The sequence below is a fragment of the Hemicordylus capensis genome, chromosome 4 (assembly GCF_027244095.1).
Source record: "Hemicordylus capensis ecotype Gifberg chromosome 4, rHemCap1.1.pri, whole genome shotgun sequence".
Taxonomy (NCBI): Eukaryota; Metazoa; Chordata; class Lepidosauria; order Squamata; family Cordylidae; genus Hemicordylus; species Hemicordylus capensis.
This window is the reverse complement of record NC_069660.1, coordinates 302,007,299-302,019,703: the sequence shown is the minus strand read 5'-3', so window position 1 is coordinate 302,019,703 and position 12,405 is coordinate 302,007,299. Positions and strand designations below refer to the sequence as shown.

Genomic DNA, 12,405 nt, shown 5'->3' with positions numbered 1-12,405 from the left:
GTATGGCAGCTCTAACATGGTCTAGCATTTGCCACATACTGACAGATGTCCTGTGTCAGGGCTGCACAACTTTGGCCCTTCAGCTGTTTCAGGGCTACAACTCCCCTCATCCCTAGCCACAGTGGCTAGCAGGGATGATGGCAGTCGTAGCCCAAAATCTGTAGGAAGGCTGAAGTTGTGCTGCCCTGATCTACTTGATGTACTGATCACATGTAAAGACTTCTACTTTCTGATTTTGATCCTTGCTGCTGCAAAGTTGCTCCGCTTTATCACATGGTATCTTTATGTCAGTACAACATATCAAGCACACTATTGCTTCATCTAGCTCCATATTGTCTACATTGACTAGCAAGAGGCTGTGCAGGATTCCAGATGGGTTCTCAGCCCTACCTGGAAATACCAGGGCTGATCCTAGAAGATGCCTCTAAATACCAGTTGCAGGAGAGAAAGCATGCCCTCAGCTCCTGCAGGTGGGCTTGCCAGAGGCATTTAGTGGGCCCCTGTAAAACAGGATGCTGGACTAAAAGGGGCCTGATTCAGCAGGGCTGTTCTTATGTGTTTAATCTTTGGTATGCAAAGCATGAGCTCTGCCACTGAGCTGTGGCCCCTCCCTAATGTCTGGGTAGGTCCAACTACGGCTAATGATGCTGTGTGCAATAAAAAATACAATGCTCTGTCATTAATCCAGAGATGCAAATTTTGGGTGGTATAGAAATATGTTAAATACGTGGCATTGGTGATGTGTATTTATCCCATGGTAAATATGTTGACCAATGCAATTACTGCATAGCAGTAATTGAGGATCAGGTGCTGCTGAACTAGTAGTGTACCAACAACTGGTTAGTTGTAGATTCAAACGACAGGGCCGGCAGAGCACTAACACGCTCTCACAACTGCCTGATGAAAAGGAGGGAGATGCTCACCTTGTGACTTCCAAGTTCACGCTACCGCTAAACGGGATCTTGGTGTCTGACTCGTTCACAAGTGTCTGTTCCTAATGCAGCACCGTATGGTTGTGTGAATGAACCATCACAGATTTATACTGTCCCAGACTCACACGATGCTTCTCACAGTTGAATCCGCTGATGCATTCCAAAGCAAGTAACTGCTGAGCAAACGGAAAGACAACTTTTAAGTGCTGAACTGGACATGGTCATGTGTGTGAACTAGGCAGCGCTTAGCGCTGTTGTACAGGCATTTATAAAATCAGTCACCGTGCAGTTGGGCTGTATCATATGTGGAAAACACCATGGCACAAGGCTATGATAAATGGTGCCTTCCCTCGCCCTCTGCAAAGCGTGCGATCATTTGCTGCAATCGGGAGTTCGAGTCCGCAACATTCAGCCTCTGGAACGTCTGCTGCTATCAATGAGAAAGTGTTCAGGACTACCTAGGTTTAAGGGAACGGGCTTTAAGGACAGATACTTTGGATTTCTAGGCAGGTTGCAACCTCTGTTTGAAGAAACTTAACCACGGACTCCCTGCGTGTAGCTGTTCACTCGTGTACGACAGACACTCAGACGCTTGCAGGCAACCCAAGCAAAGACCCCTCGCGGTCTCCCCTCCCCTCTCCTTTTTCTCCAATTCCCTATGGCCAGAGTGAAATCTCTCTGGGGGCCAATCAGAAGGTTGCTTTCTGTTGGGCCCTCTTGCTACAGTGGGTCTGACCCCACCCACTCCCTCGTTTCTCACACTCTCAGTCCGGGCAGGGCGGCGAAAAAGGCTCTTCCAGAGCCGGGATTGGCTCCGCCCTCTCGCTGTTGTTCTTTCCTGCTTCTTTTTCTCTGTGTTGTGTAGTGAAGGCTGAACACGCACAGACACACATACTCACACTCTCTCTGTCGCTCAGGTTGCTGGTGCTGCATTCCTTCCCTCCTACTTTTTAAATGTCCCCTGATGTTGTGTGGCGCGGGAGGGAAGGAGAGTGAGCAATTCCAGCTCCCAAGGCTGCATGGAAAAGGTGAATCGGGGAGGTGGGCTTTGGAAAAGTGCTGTCTGGTAGTTCAAAGTTCACTAAGCATCACCAACCAACCCCCCCCCCCAAAGTGCAGTAGATTTTTTTTTTTTAATGCAAGATGGCGGCTCTGCATTGAAGAGGAGGCAGAACCACAGAGGGAGAAAGGCAACCCGCAAACAGTGCGAGGTAGGGGTTTTGATAATCTTTCATGCTGGGGAGTGCTGGGGGCCTCTGTAGGCGTGAGATGGTCAGTAGACTAAGAAGAAATCCTGGGGGTGGGAGCTACAAAAGCATTTTCTTCTTCCACACCCCGGAGCACTAGGAGTCGTTGCTTCTGAAGCTGACATTTGGGAGGTGTGCTTGGTTGTTCTTCATGCTTCCCACCGCCCCACAGATCTTAAAACGCATTTGGAGTAGAGAAGTAAAAGGAAAGGAAAAGGGGCTTGTGGGTGAGTGACACCCATTTTCTCACTCCCTCCCCACTTCCCTGGTTCTTTGTGTTCTTTGGGTTCCTTCTAGAAGAACAGACCATTCGGGGGGAACCTAAAAACACATATTTGTGTGATGCATTTCTTATCCTTTTTTTAAAAAATAAAAGATTATTATTGGGATTGTACATTAAAAAATATTTGGCACACTCTGGTCCCTGCAGTATGCTTCTCTATTGTTTGTTGGATGCATGTTATTTTGTCTCCTTGTGATTCAGAGAGATTTAGAAAACTCACTATGTAGCAGAGGGATGAGGGTGACACCCAAAATGTAGGCCTGATGCTAGAAAGAGAGCTTCTGAATTAAAAACAAGCTCTGCAGTCATCCTCCACAATTCCTTTTTACTTGGATCTGCTCTGCAAAAGCATGCTGTAAAATTCTTCATCTGGTATCAGAGGCGTAGGAATACTACTGTAGAAATGTTTGCTTCTTTCAGTTTGGGTTAAGGGAACCTTTTTCTGACTCTTACAAGCACCCTACAAAGAAAACCCCTAGTTGGGAAGAAGTGGCATTTGTGTTGGAGATGGTTCTGTGTGGGTGTGGGTAACCAAAAGGCTAGACAGAAATTAAGCTAATTGGATTAAATCTGTTCTATTGATGCTGTTCCTTTCCTCTAAGGGGTGACATAGATGGGATTATTTCAGCAGCTGTGTACAACAACCCTTCAAGGTTGCTGGTAAGCGCTAACTTTCCGAAGCCTACCTGCCTAGGTTCATGACTAAGAGGGACTTGAACGCTTGCATCCCACACTTTAAATCCCACCTTCCAGCCACTGTGCAAAAGTATACAGAACTATAAAGTATCATAGACTTTAGGGATTCGGTGCATAGGCGTGCATGAATTGTGCCAAGATACTTTTGACTTGGTGGTGGATGTGAAATTGTGCAGGTCTGCAGAATTGTTTTTGGCTTGATGTGGTGTATGGCAGTATTTATAAGGAAAAAGCTTTAAATTGGAATCATAACTGTTTTTCAGAGTGTCTTTCTCTGCCCTGGTTGCTGTGACATAGAGGGTGCCACTCCTCCTGTCACCCGGAACAGGATGGATGTAAAGAATTGGGAGTCTGAAGAGACTTTAAAACAAGTGTAGAGCTGCAGGACTTCCTGTTGCTCTGAAAGAATACCTGAACTCAGTGGAAGGTACTTCTGTGCTAAGTCTTTTGCCTGGTTTTCCTCTTTGGGGTTTGTTGTGTTCAGTTGTTTAAAGCGATTGTCTGTGCTATTGCCTAGATTACTGAAGTTGTCTTCTCTCTGGCCATACTTTGCTGGTCGGTCCCCTCATTTCTGTCCACAGACCAAAATCACCTCTCCCACCGTGACACTTCTCCTCAAACTGCATGCTGTCTTATCATAACCTTTCTGAGCCATTTTTAGTAGGGCGATATATAAATCAAATAAATACATAAATATCCTTCTGCATCTCCAACACAAGCCCATTTACTTTGCATTCTGTGCTTTTCCTTTCCCCACCTTTCTTGCCTTTGCTTTTTTCCTAATTATGACCCTCCTTTAGTTCAACCACCTTCGCTTGCCTATAAATTTCCTACTCTCTCCAGCAGCTTGTTCCTTACTCCTCAGACTTATGCCTCCAGAAAATATACATGTTGACCTTTTCATTCTCCTTCAGATCCCACCTTTTCCCAAAGAGCCTTTGTTTAATCCCCAACTGCACACACACAAAAGTCTGCATATATATTGTCTCTTCGCTCGAAAACTTGAGACTGTAAGCTCCATGGAGGCAGGATCCGGACTCTTTTGCATCATGCTAAAGCACCGTGAACACTGACGATACTGCTAATGTACCTTTTGGTTATGTGCCTTTTTAAAAAATGCAAGAAATTGGGTTGTTAATATTTGGACAAGTAGGTGAACTACTTTGGATAAACATGTCAAACTAAATGTAAGAGCAGTCATATAGCTGGGAGTGCCATTGGAGAAACTTCCACACCTCTTAAATTAGACATAGTGTTGAAAGTTCACTGTGGCCACGAAGAGGGTGGTCTCAAGAAGTAGCCTTTGGATGTCTCCAGATGTCATGTGATGCTGGTTGAATGACTTGGCACTAAACCCTTAATCGGCAGCGGATATACTGTAAAAATGGTTGCTGTTTACAATTCCTAGGATGCTTATAGCATGCAGTTTATAATTCTTATTTGTCATCACTTACGTATAATCTCAGCTATCCTACAAGAGGGGTTAGGGCTGTGAATGAGCAACTTGCATAAGCGAGTTTTCTGGCTGACTTGGAGCTTGAATCTGAGATAAGTCTGCATAAGCATTTATTTACTTATTTAGTTAAAAACAAGTTGTTCTAGTAAGAACTAATCTGCCTACTTTCCTTTCACTATCTCTACAACGACTAAATTTGGTTCAAATCAAAGTCCACAAGTTAGATCTCTTGCAACTCAAGTATTCACATATCTGCCATCTTGAATTGGGGTGGATGAAATCATCACAAACTATGGCATTGAGGTTTCCCAATATGCCCCTGCAGCTGTAGCAAATTTGTTTCAAATTGGTTAGGGAGTTCACAAGTTAGCCCAATTGTGCCTCAAAAGTTTACGCGTCCGCCATCTTGAATTGTGGTGGATGACATCATCACAAACTGTGCCATTGAAGTGTCCCCTGTGTGTCACTCACTAAAGCTGTACCTCATTTGGTTCAAATTGGTTAGAAAGTCCACAAGTTAGCCCACTTGTGTGTCAAACATTCACGCATCCACCATCTTGAATTGGGGTGAATGACATCACAAACTATGCCATTGGGGCATCCCCATGTGTCCCTACAGCTGTAGCAAATTTGGTTCAGATTGGTTAGGTGGTTCACAAGTTAGCCCACTTGCACCTCAAAAGTTTACGCGTCTGCCATCTTGAATTGGGGTAGATGACATCATCACAAACTACTCGGTTGAGGTGTCCCTAGAACTGTACTCGATCTGGTTCATATTGGTTCAGGCATTGCAAAGTTGATGGGGACACACAAACGGATACACTGAATGCTGGGTGATCTCATAAGCCTACTGGAAATTAGGCTAAAAACATGATGTGTTTCTATTTAAAAAATAAGCAACGTAGCCTACAATGAAATGCTGGCTGACATAATGCTGAGCTGGTACTACAGGGAAGGGATAGGTTTTTTTTTGCTGGTCTCCCGTTCTCCCCGAAGGCCACTGTGTCTCCTTAAAATATGACCCTGAGTGCTATGCAGCCCTCCAGCAGAGGTGCGCCTAGGTAATTTTGGAGCCTGGACCTAAAGGCCTTTGGAACGCCCTTCTCCACCCCGCTGCAAGTATCATCATAGCTAAGTAGCATCTCCCTACATACACACACCGCGACACATGCAGTATTTTTAACAAACAGCAACTGAACTCACAAGAATGTAAGAATCTAAAAGAGGTATCTGGATGCGAATATGCATTAGCAGAAGCATATCAACACTCAACTTGAGATATTCCCATCCCACATATTTCTTTCCCCACTCTCCCCTCTGTCTCTAAAGCAGAGGTCACGCTCAGCCGCCCAGTGCAGCACGGTGACCACACTACCCAGGACAGACTAAAGAGGATTTGTGGGGCCCCAGGGGGTGTGGAGGCCCTGGACTTTGGCCCGGAAGTCCCAGGGTAAGAGCGCCTCTGCCCTTGAGGACATGCTTTTGGGAGGTACAATGACCTTCAGAGAGAAGGGGAGCTCGATGAAAATTGCCCCTCTGTCGTAGTGCCAGTGCAGCATTAGTTTGAATGTCATCCAGTAAAAATAATTAAAATGAGAATTACCAAATATAAGCAACAGCAGACATAAACAATTTTAAAACAGCAGACAATATAGCCCTAAAAACTGTTGTATCTAAAAGGCCAGGGAGAATTTTTTAAAAAGGGCCCTGCGTGGCACCTAAAGAACAACAGTGTAAAGAACCAGCTGAGCTTCCCTGGGGAGAGAATTCTAGAAGTGAAAGTGCCACAGCAGAGAAGACTCTGTCTCCAGCTGCCACCCGCCTCACCTTCAAAGATGGGAGCATCTGGAGGCGGGCTTCCAAATATTACTTTAGTGAACAGGTGAGAATATCGGAGAGCAGGCATTATTTCTGGTATTTGTGATCATTTCGCAGAAAAGAAAAATCAGAAAAAGGTAACCTGTTCCTTGTAAGAGAAGTAGCAAAGGTAATGCTCTTGATAGAGTGATACACTTGAAACTCATTGGGTAAACTTCAATAAATAAATATTTTTCTATGGCCGCTGTGGATGTATTGTATCCCGACAAGAATTCAATGTCTCCCCACCCCACCCCACCCTGTCTGCTTGGAAATCTGAAAACAGGGAATTGTCAGGCAGCCGGCAAGTCACAAAGTTTTGTTTGGTGGGTTAGAAGTTGTTCAGACCTGATCTTAGGGAAAACATGCATTTCATTCAGACTTTCTTGAAACCTTAAGCATTCAGAAGAGACTTCAATACAGAAGTGCTTTCAAAGTTCTCAATAAGATTGAAGGGAAGGGCCCATGGCTTTTTATTTGAAAGAGGTTTAAAAGTATCCTAAGGTGGTGCTTTTAAAAAGTACAAGATTTAAAAGTAAGCAGCCACTCAAAAAGGTTGGTGACAAGCAGTAAGTGTGACTTTCTACAACACTAGAACTTGTACAGTGACAAAAAGTAGTATACGAGGCTGTTCTCACGAGCAGCCAAGCCTGGGCGTGGCTGCCCGTGAGAGCCACTGGGATCCATGTGGATCCCCTGGTGCCAAACCCAGCTCTGAAGCCCGGCTCTTAGCCAAGGTTAAGGGTGCAAATGTGCTGTTAACCCGGCTGCTGGGATCATGTGTCAGCATGAGCTGCTTGCAGCTTGCGCTGAAACAGAGATGGCCGCCTCAAGTATGTGGTGCACTGTGGGCTACTCGGGGATAATGAGTTGGATAACAGCTCGGGATAACGAGTCCCGGCCTCTGTTTGTCCATGCTGCTGGGAGCAGCAGAGATAGTCATCCGTGCTGCTCTTGGAGGCATGGATCGTGTGGGTGTGTGGCTTGCATGCTGCAGGGGCTGAAAACAATCGTCTGGGGAAAGGTAGGTTGAAACCTGCTTCTCCCACCCCCCACGTGGTCATGCAAATAGCCCCTACATCTTAGAGCAAAGATGGAGGCAGACCCCAAAGGTGGATCTGGGCCCCAAAGAAAGCCGGGCAAATGAACACTTAATCCCTGGCGGGGGCTTGATATTGGCTAGGTGTATACGTGTGTGTGTGTGTGTGTGTAATATCTTTATATATATATATATATATATATATATATATATATATATATATATATATAGTCCTTGTGACTAATCTCTCTCTCTCTCTAAAAATATAAAAAGATATTTTGTGTGTGTGTGTGTATAAAATATCTTGATTGATATTTCTGATTAATATCTTGGTTATAAAAAATAAGCAGTCTCCGTTAACGTATAACGGAAACAGCTTTGTGCTTTTGTATGGCTACCGTCTACACCAGGGGTAGGCAACCCTGGCTCTCCAGCTGCGGTTGAACTACAACTCCCATCATCCCTAGCCACAATTTATTGTGGCTGGGGATGAAGAGAGCATAGTTCAACAACAGCCAAAGAGCCAAAGTTGCCCACCCCTGGTCTACACCATATTTTAAAGACCTGCTCATGATTCAGTAATCATGCATTCCTTAGAATCCAGGTACAACTTCTGTTTTCTTATACTCTGTCCTTGAGTTGCCATGTTTGTGTCCAAAATAGGGAAGACATACAGATTTTACTTCCAATGCTGGTAGGTCGTTCTGTTAGTGGTGGTAGGTAGTTTTGAACATGCCTGACATTCTCTGCAATGTACCAGATTCCTTCTATCCATTCTTTCTTGATAGGTGCACACTTCCCTTTCTCTCTCATTGGCTAAAAATAGGATACTTTAAAAAACTAGCCCTCCAAAAAGACAAGGAATTCCAGCACAGTAATATAAAGAGAACAAAACATTGAACGTTTTCTTGATGCTGACTTTTATGTATGCTGTATGACTAAGTTGTGGTGATGTCATGGAATGCTCACAAACATTCTAACCACTGAGGTGGGAAGAGTGAATCATAAAGTTGACAGTCAAGGTAGATGCTGCAAAGAAGCAAATGTCAGTTTGGTTCAAGGAGCCAAACTTCAGTAACACCTAATGGCTACATGCTCCTGGCAGCAAGCAAGGGCAGCAGGGAGACAAGCCTGGAAAACGAAGAGGTTCCAGGAGATGCGGTAGCTAAAGGAAGAGCTAAAAAGCTGGAATCAATAAAAATGGGTGGAGCAGACATAGAGTTATTAGAATAAGACTGTAGCTGGAGGAGAGATGGGCACCAGGGCTAAGAAGCTGAGGGAGGGAGATGGGTGAAGAACCCCAAATAGAAATTAGAACATGCGTGGGGTGTGTGCTGTGAGGACAGGAAACCGATTTGGAGACACAGAGTGATTGGGAAGTTGGTGGGAAAAGAAAGCTATTTTTCTGTGTCCAGTCTCCATTTTTGGTGTGTGATTTAACCAAAGTGGCCCTAGTCCAGAGGATGTGGCAACATAATTGATTTTTTTGCTTTAGGTGCAAAAAAATTTTAAGGCCAGTCCTTGTGACTAAGCAAACAGTCTGCATGTTTGTTTTAAATAATTCCTGACATATTATTAATACCAGGGGATTTAGTGTTCGAAATGTTGTGTGACTTGCTTCAAAGAAAATCCAAGGGTATATGGTACAGGTTTCTGCACACTTTTATTTTTTAATGCTGAATTGAGGCATGAATCTATGTTTCTGCTTCTAAATTAAATCCTTAATCCCTTAAATTAGTCATACACAGAGATCTTTACATGATCCAAGCAGAGGCACTGGTCCAGATTTATAGCCAAAGAAATCTCTGATTTCTTTGGGCCAGTACTGTTGGAGAGATTGCGTAACAACTGCCAAGCAAGCAGATGCTTAGTAATAGTGTATCTGTTTCGTTCTGAAGTGTTTCTTTTCCCTTCTGCAGATATTAAAATGAGAATACCGGATTCAGGCATGCATGGACCATTACAAAGAGGCCTAGTGAAACGATACATGCAAACAGCGTCTAGTTGAAACAAGCTGATGCAGGATAAAAATATTAGCTATTGCCTGTGTGCCGAAATTGAAATAAGTTAAAGCTGTTTGGATATGTGCCATCCTTGCTTTTCATAGGTGCCATCAGTGAACATGGTACCTTACAGAGTTCCATAGAGCAGTCTTGCTCCCAAGAAGCCTACAACCTGAAAAAGAGAAAGGCAGGGTTGGAAGAAAGTGAGCAAATACATGTACTTAAAGCTAGGTTGCAGTTGGGAATGAGGATTGAGCAGAAAAACCAAAGGCCACTTGGAAAATGGGAGTTTTGAGCAGGGGAAATTTGATTTGAATCAAATCAGTTTAAATCATGATTTAAATCACTTCTCAGGAAGACTCAGTTTAATAATTTAAATCATGATTTAAATAACTAGTCAGATTCTATTTAATCATCATTTTTGAGTAAAAGTGAATTCTTGTTGTCTGATATAACCTTAATACGTACTCATCATTAGAAGGTAATTTTATACACTATAAAGCAATTATTTATTCTGAGTGGGATGATGGATTTGATCAGTTTATTTAGTACATGCAAAACAGATGCAGAAGGTCTGAGCTTCTGTCTCTGGCGGCATCTCCAGATACGGCTGAGAAAGATTCCTGCAAGTCACTGGCTTGATGGACCAATGGTCTGACTCAGTATAAGGCAGCTTCCTCTGTTCCTAGATACATACTTGTGAAACCATTAGGAGGTGGATCAGCTCCAGTTCAATTAACCATGGATGTTTGGAGGATATTTTTGTCATGATGTGTTAGGAGAACCACCACCATCACCCAACAGGCTTTTAAATGGTACTAATAAGCTTGCTTATTCTGGTTGGTTTTCTTCAAGCAACCAACCATTTAAGCAGACAAGCACATGCATTTTTGAATTGTTAACTATTTTATTCATTCATTCATTCATTCATTCATTCAGTTTATATACCGCCCTTCCAAAAATGGTTCAGGGCTGCTTACAACAGAATTAAAAAAATTAAAACCAGTTAACAATTAAAATCAAAACTATAAAAACAGCAAAAAACCAATTAAACATTCAAACAGTTAAAAACCCTGGAAAACCAGGCCAAACATTTAAAACCATTTAAAACAGTTTACAACCATTAAAAAACCCTGGAAGGCCTGGCCAAACTTTATAAATGTAAAATTCTTTTTAAAATAACATTAAAAATTAAATAGGCCATTTCAGCCAAGTCAACACGAGAAACTTAAAATATTGGGTGGAACAACTTACTCAATCTTCCTCTTTGTTCAAAGTCTGGAAAAGAAAGACAAGCTTTCCTGCTTTTCCAGCTACCAAATTATTTCTCAATTTATAGTGAATTAATCTGGAAGAAGGAAAAAAGATCTCTACACCTGCAGAAGAGGCCACAGCTATTAAAAGCTGGAGTACCATTTCAGCGGCCTCTAAATCCAAATGTAAAAGCCTGTATTCTTCATTGTGTGGCCCATGGAGACTACACTGGCATCCTCAGACTTGCCATTTTCCCCCGTCCCTTCCCTGATGATTGGGCGCACATCCTCTCCCACACATTCTGCCTTCTGCCAGCCCACAGGAGCAGGGGCGGCAGGGAAAACAGGAGGGTGCTTGGCAGCTCCTTCAGTGTGCACCCTCCCCATTCGCCATTGGGGGCATGCGCCACTGGGCCTAGCACAGGCCTGCGGCAGACAGCAGGAATAGTGACAGTGGCCCTGCCACAAAATGAGTGACAGCCGCTGGTTTAAATGACTCCCATCAGCTCACTGTTGTTACTTAAACACACACACACATCTCATCAGCAAACATATTTCTTGAACTGGCCACCCTTGGCCCTGAAATTAACACTCAGAATATGTTTTCTCAGAACTGCATGAATATGTTCTGCTCACTTTCTGTTCCTCTCCTTTGTCTTTTGCATTTATATCCAGACTCCTCCTCTTTGCCCAGATCTTCTCTATCCCCCCAAATCCTCTGTTCATGGACTTTCTTTGTCTTTGCACCTTTAGAAAGAGAGTGAGGTAAGGACTTGACTGTTTGTGCGCATGTGCTGCACCACCTCCCGAACAGAACAGACAAGGTCTGCTGTGTCTCATCTCTGAATACTGATGTTAATGTTTATATAATATAATTATAACTATTCATGATGATATCTATCATTTCTAAACACATTTTTAAAGAAAATATTAAAATCCAATTTAAATTTTACAAAATCTGATTTTTTTAAAAATTTGGGGTTTTTTTTGGTCCACCCTGGTTTTGAGACAGGACTTGAAAGGAGGGAGAGAGATGGTACCTCATAATCAAGGAGGAGCATAAGAAGCTACCTTGTACCTTTTCAGACCATTGGTCCATCTAGCTTAGGACTGGGCAAATCTCAGGTGCCAGGGAGCTCTGGCACCTAGAAATTTAATTGAGCATGTAGACTAGGATATTCAGTGGTAGAGTTGTTTAAGCCTTTATTTGTCCCAGGCACCATAGTTAAATTCTTTCTGTGTCTTTAAGTGCTTTACTTGCAAAGAGGGTAATGAGAAGCCTGTTTATCATGTCTAGTAATTTTGTCAAGTGTCCATTATCTGACTCCTAAATGTTTGGTCTGGCTCCTAGATCCAAAGAAAATTGTCAAGGCCTGATTTAGCTCAATTTTGTCTACACTGACTGGCAGTGGCTCTCCAAGGTTTCAGGCAGGAGTCTCTCCCAGCCCCACCTGGAGAATAGGGATGAGTCCGAACCGTTCCGGAGGCCATTCTAAAGGCCTCTGGACCGGTCCGGACATGGGCGGTTCAGGGTTTGGGTGATTCGGAAGGGAAGGTTCCTTTAAGAGTGGGGAGAGGGCTTACTTACCCCTCCCACCGCTTTCCCCCTCCAGCGCCAGTAGTTCTTTTAATAATTGGG

General features: G+C 43.5%; 1 protein-coding gene and 1 long non-coding RNA gene across 5 annotated transcripts in view; one reads left to right on the top strand and one right to left on the bottom strand.

Annotated features, from left to right (window-relative positions):
• The window catches only part of LOC128325145 (uncharacterized), a 46,758-nt gene extending 44,793 nt beyond the window's left edge, over positions 1-1,965 (bottom strand). For all 3 annotated transcript variants that reach the window (XR_008307280.1, XR_008307281.1, XR_008307282.1), the window contains exons 1-2: positions 1,832-1,965; positions 924-1,105 (exon numbers count right to left, since the gene is read on the bottom strand). This is a non-coding gene — a long non-coding RNA (uncharacterized LOC128325145). The remainder of the gene's footprint in view (positions 1-923; positions 1,106-1,831) is intronic.
• ZHX1 (zinc fingers and homeoboxes 1) overlaps positions 1,696-12,405 on the top strand; it is a 34,610-nt gene continuing 23,900 nt past the window's right edge. The window contains exons 1-2 of one of the 2 annotated variants that reach the window (XM_053250627.1): positions 1,696-2,143; positions 3,422-3,585. The gene's annotated coding sequence lies outside the window, so the exon portion shown is untranslated. The remainder of the gene's footprint in view (positions 2,144-3,421; positions 3,586-12,405) is intronic. The other variant, XM_053250628.1, reaches the window with a different exon arrangement.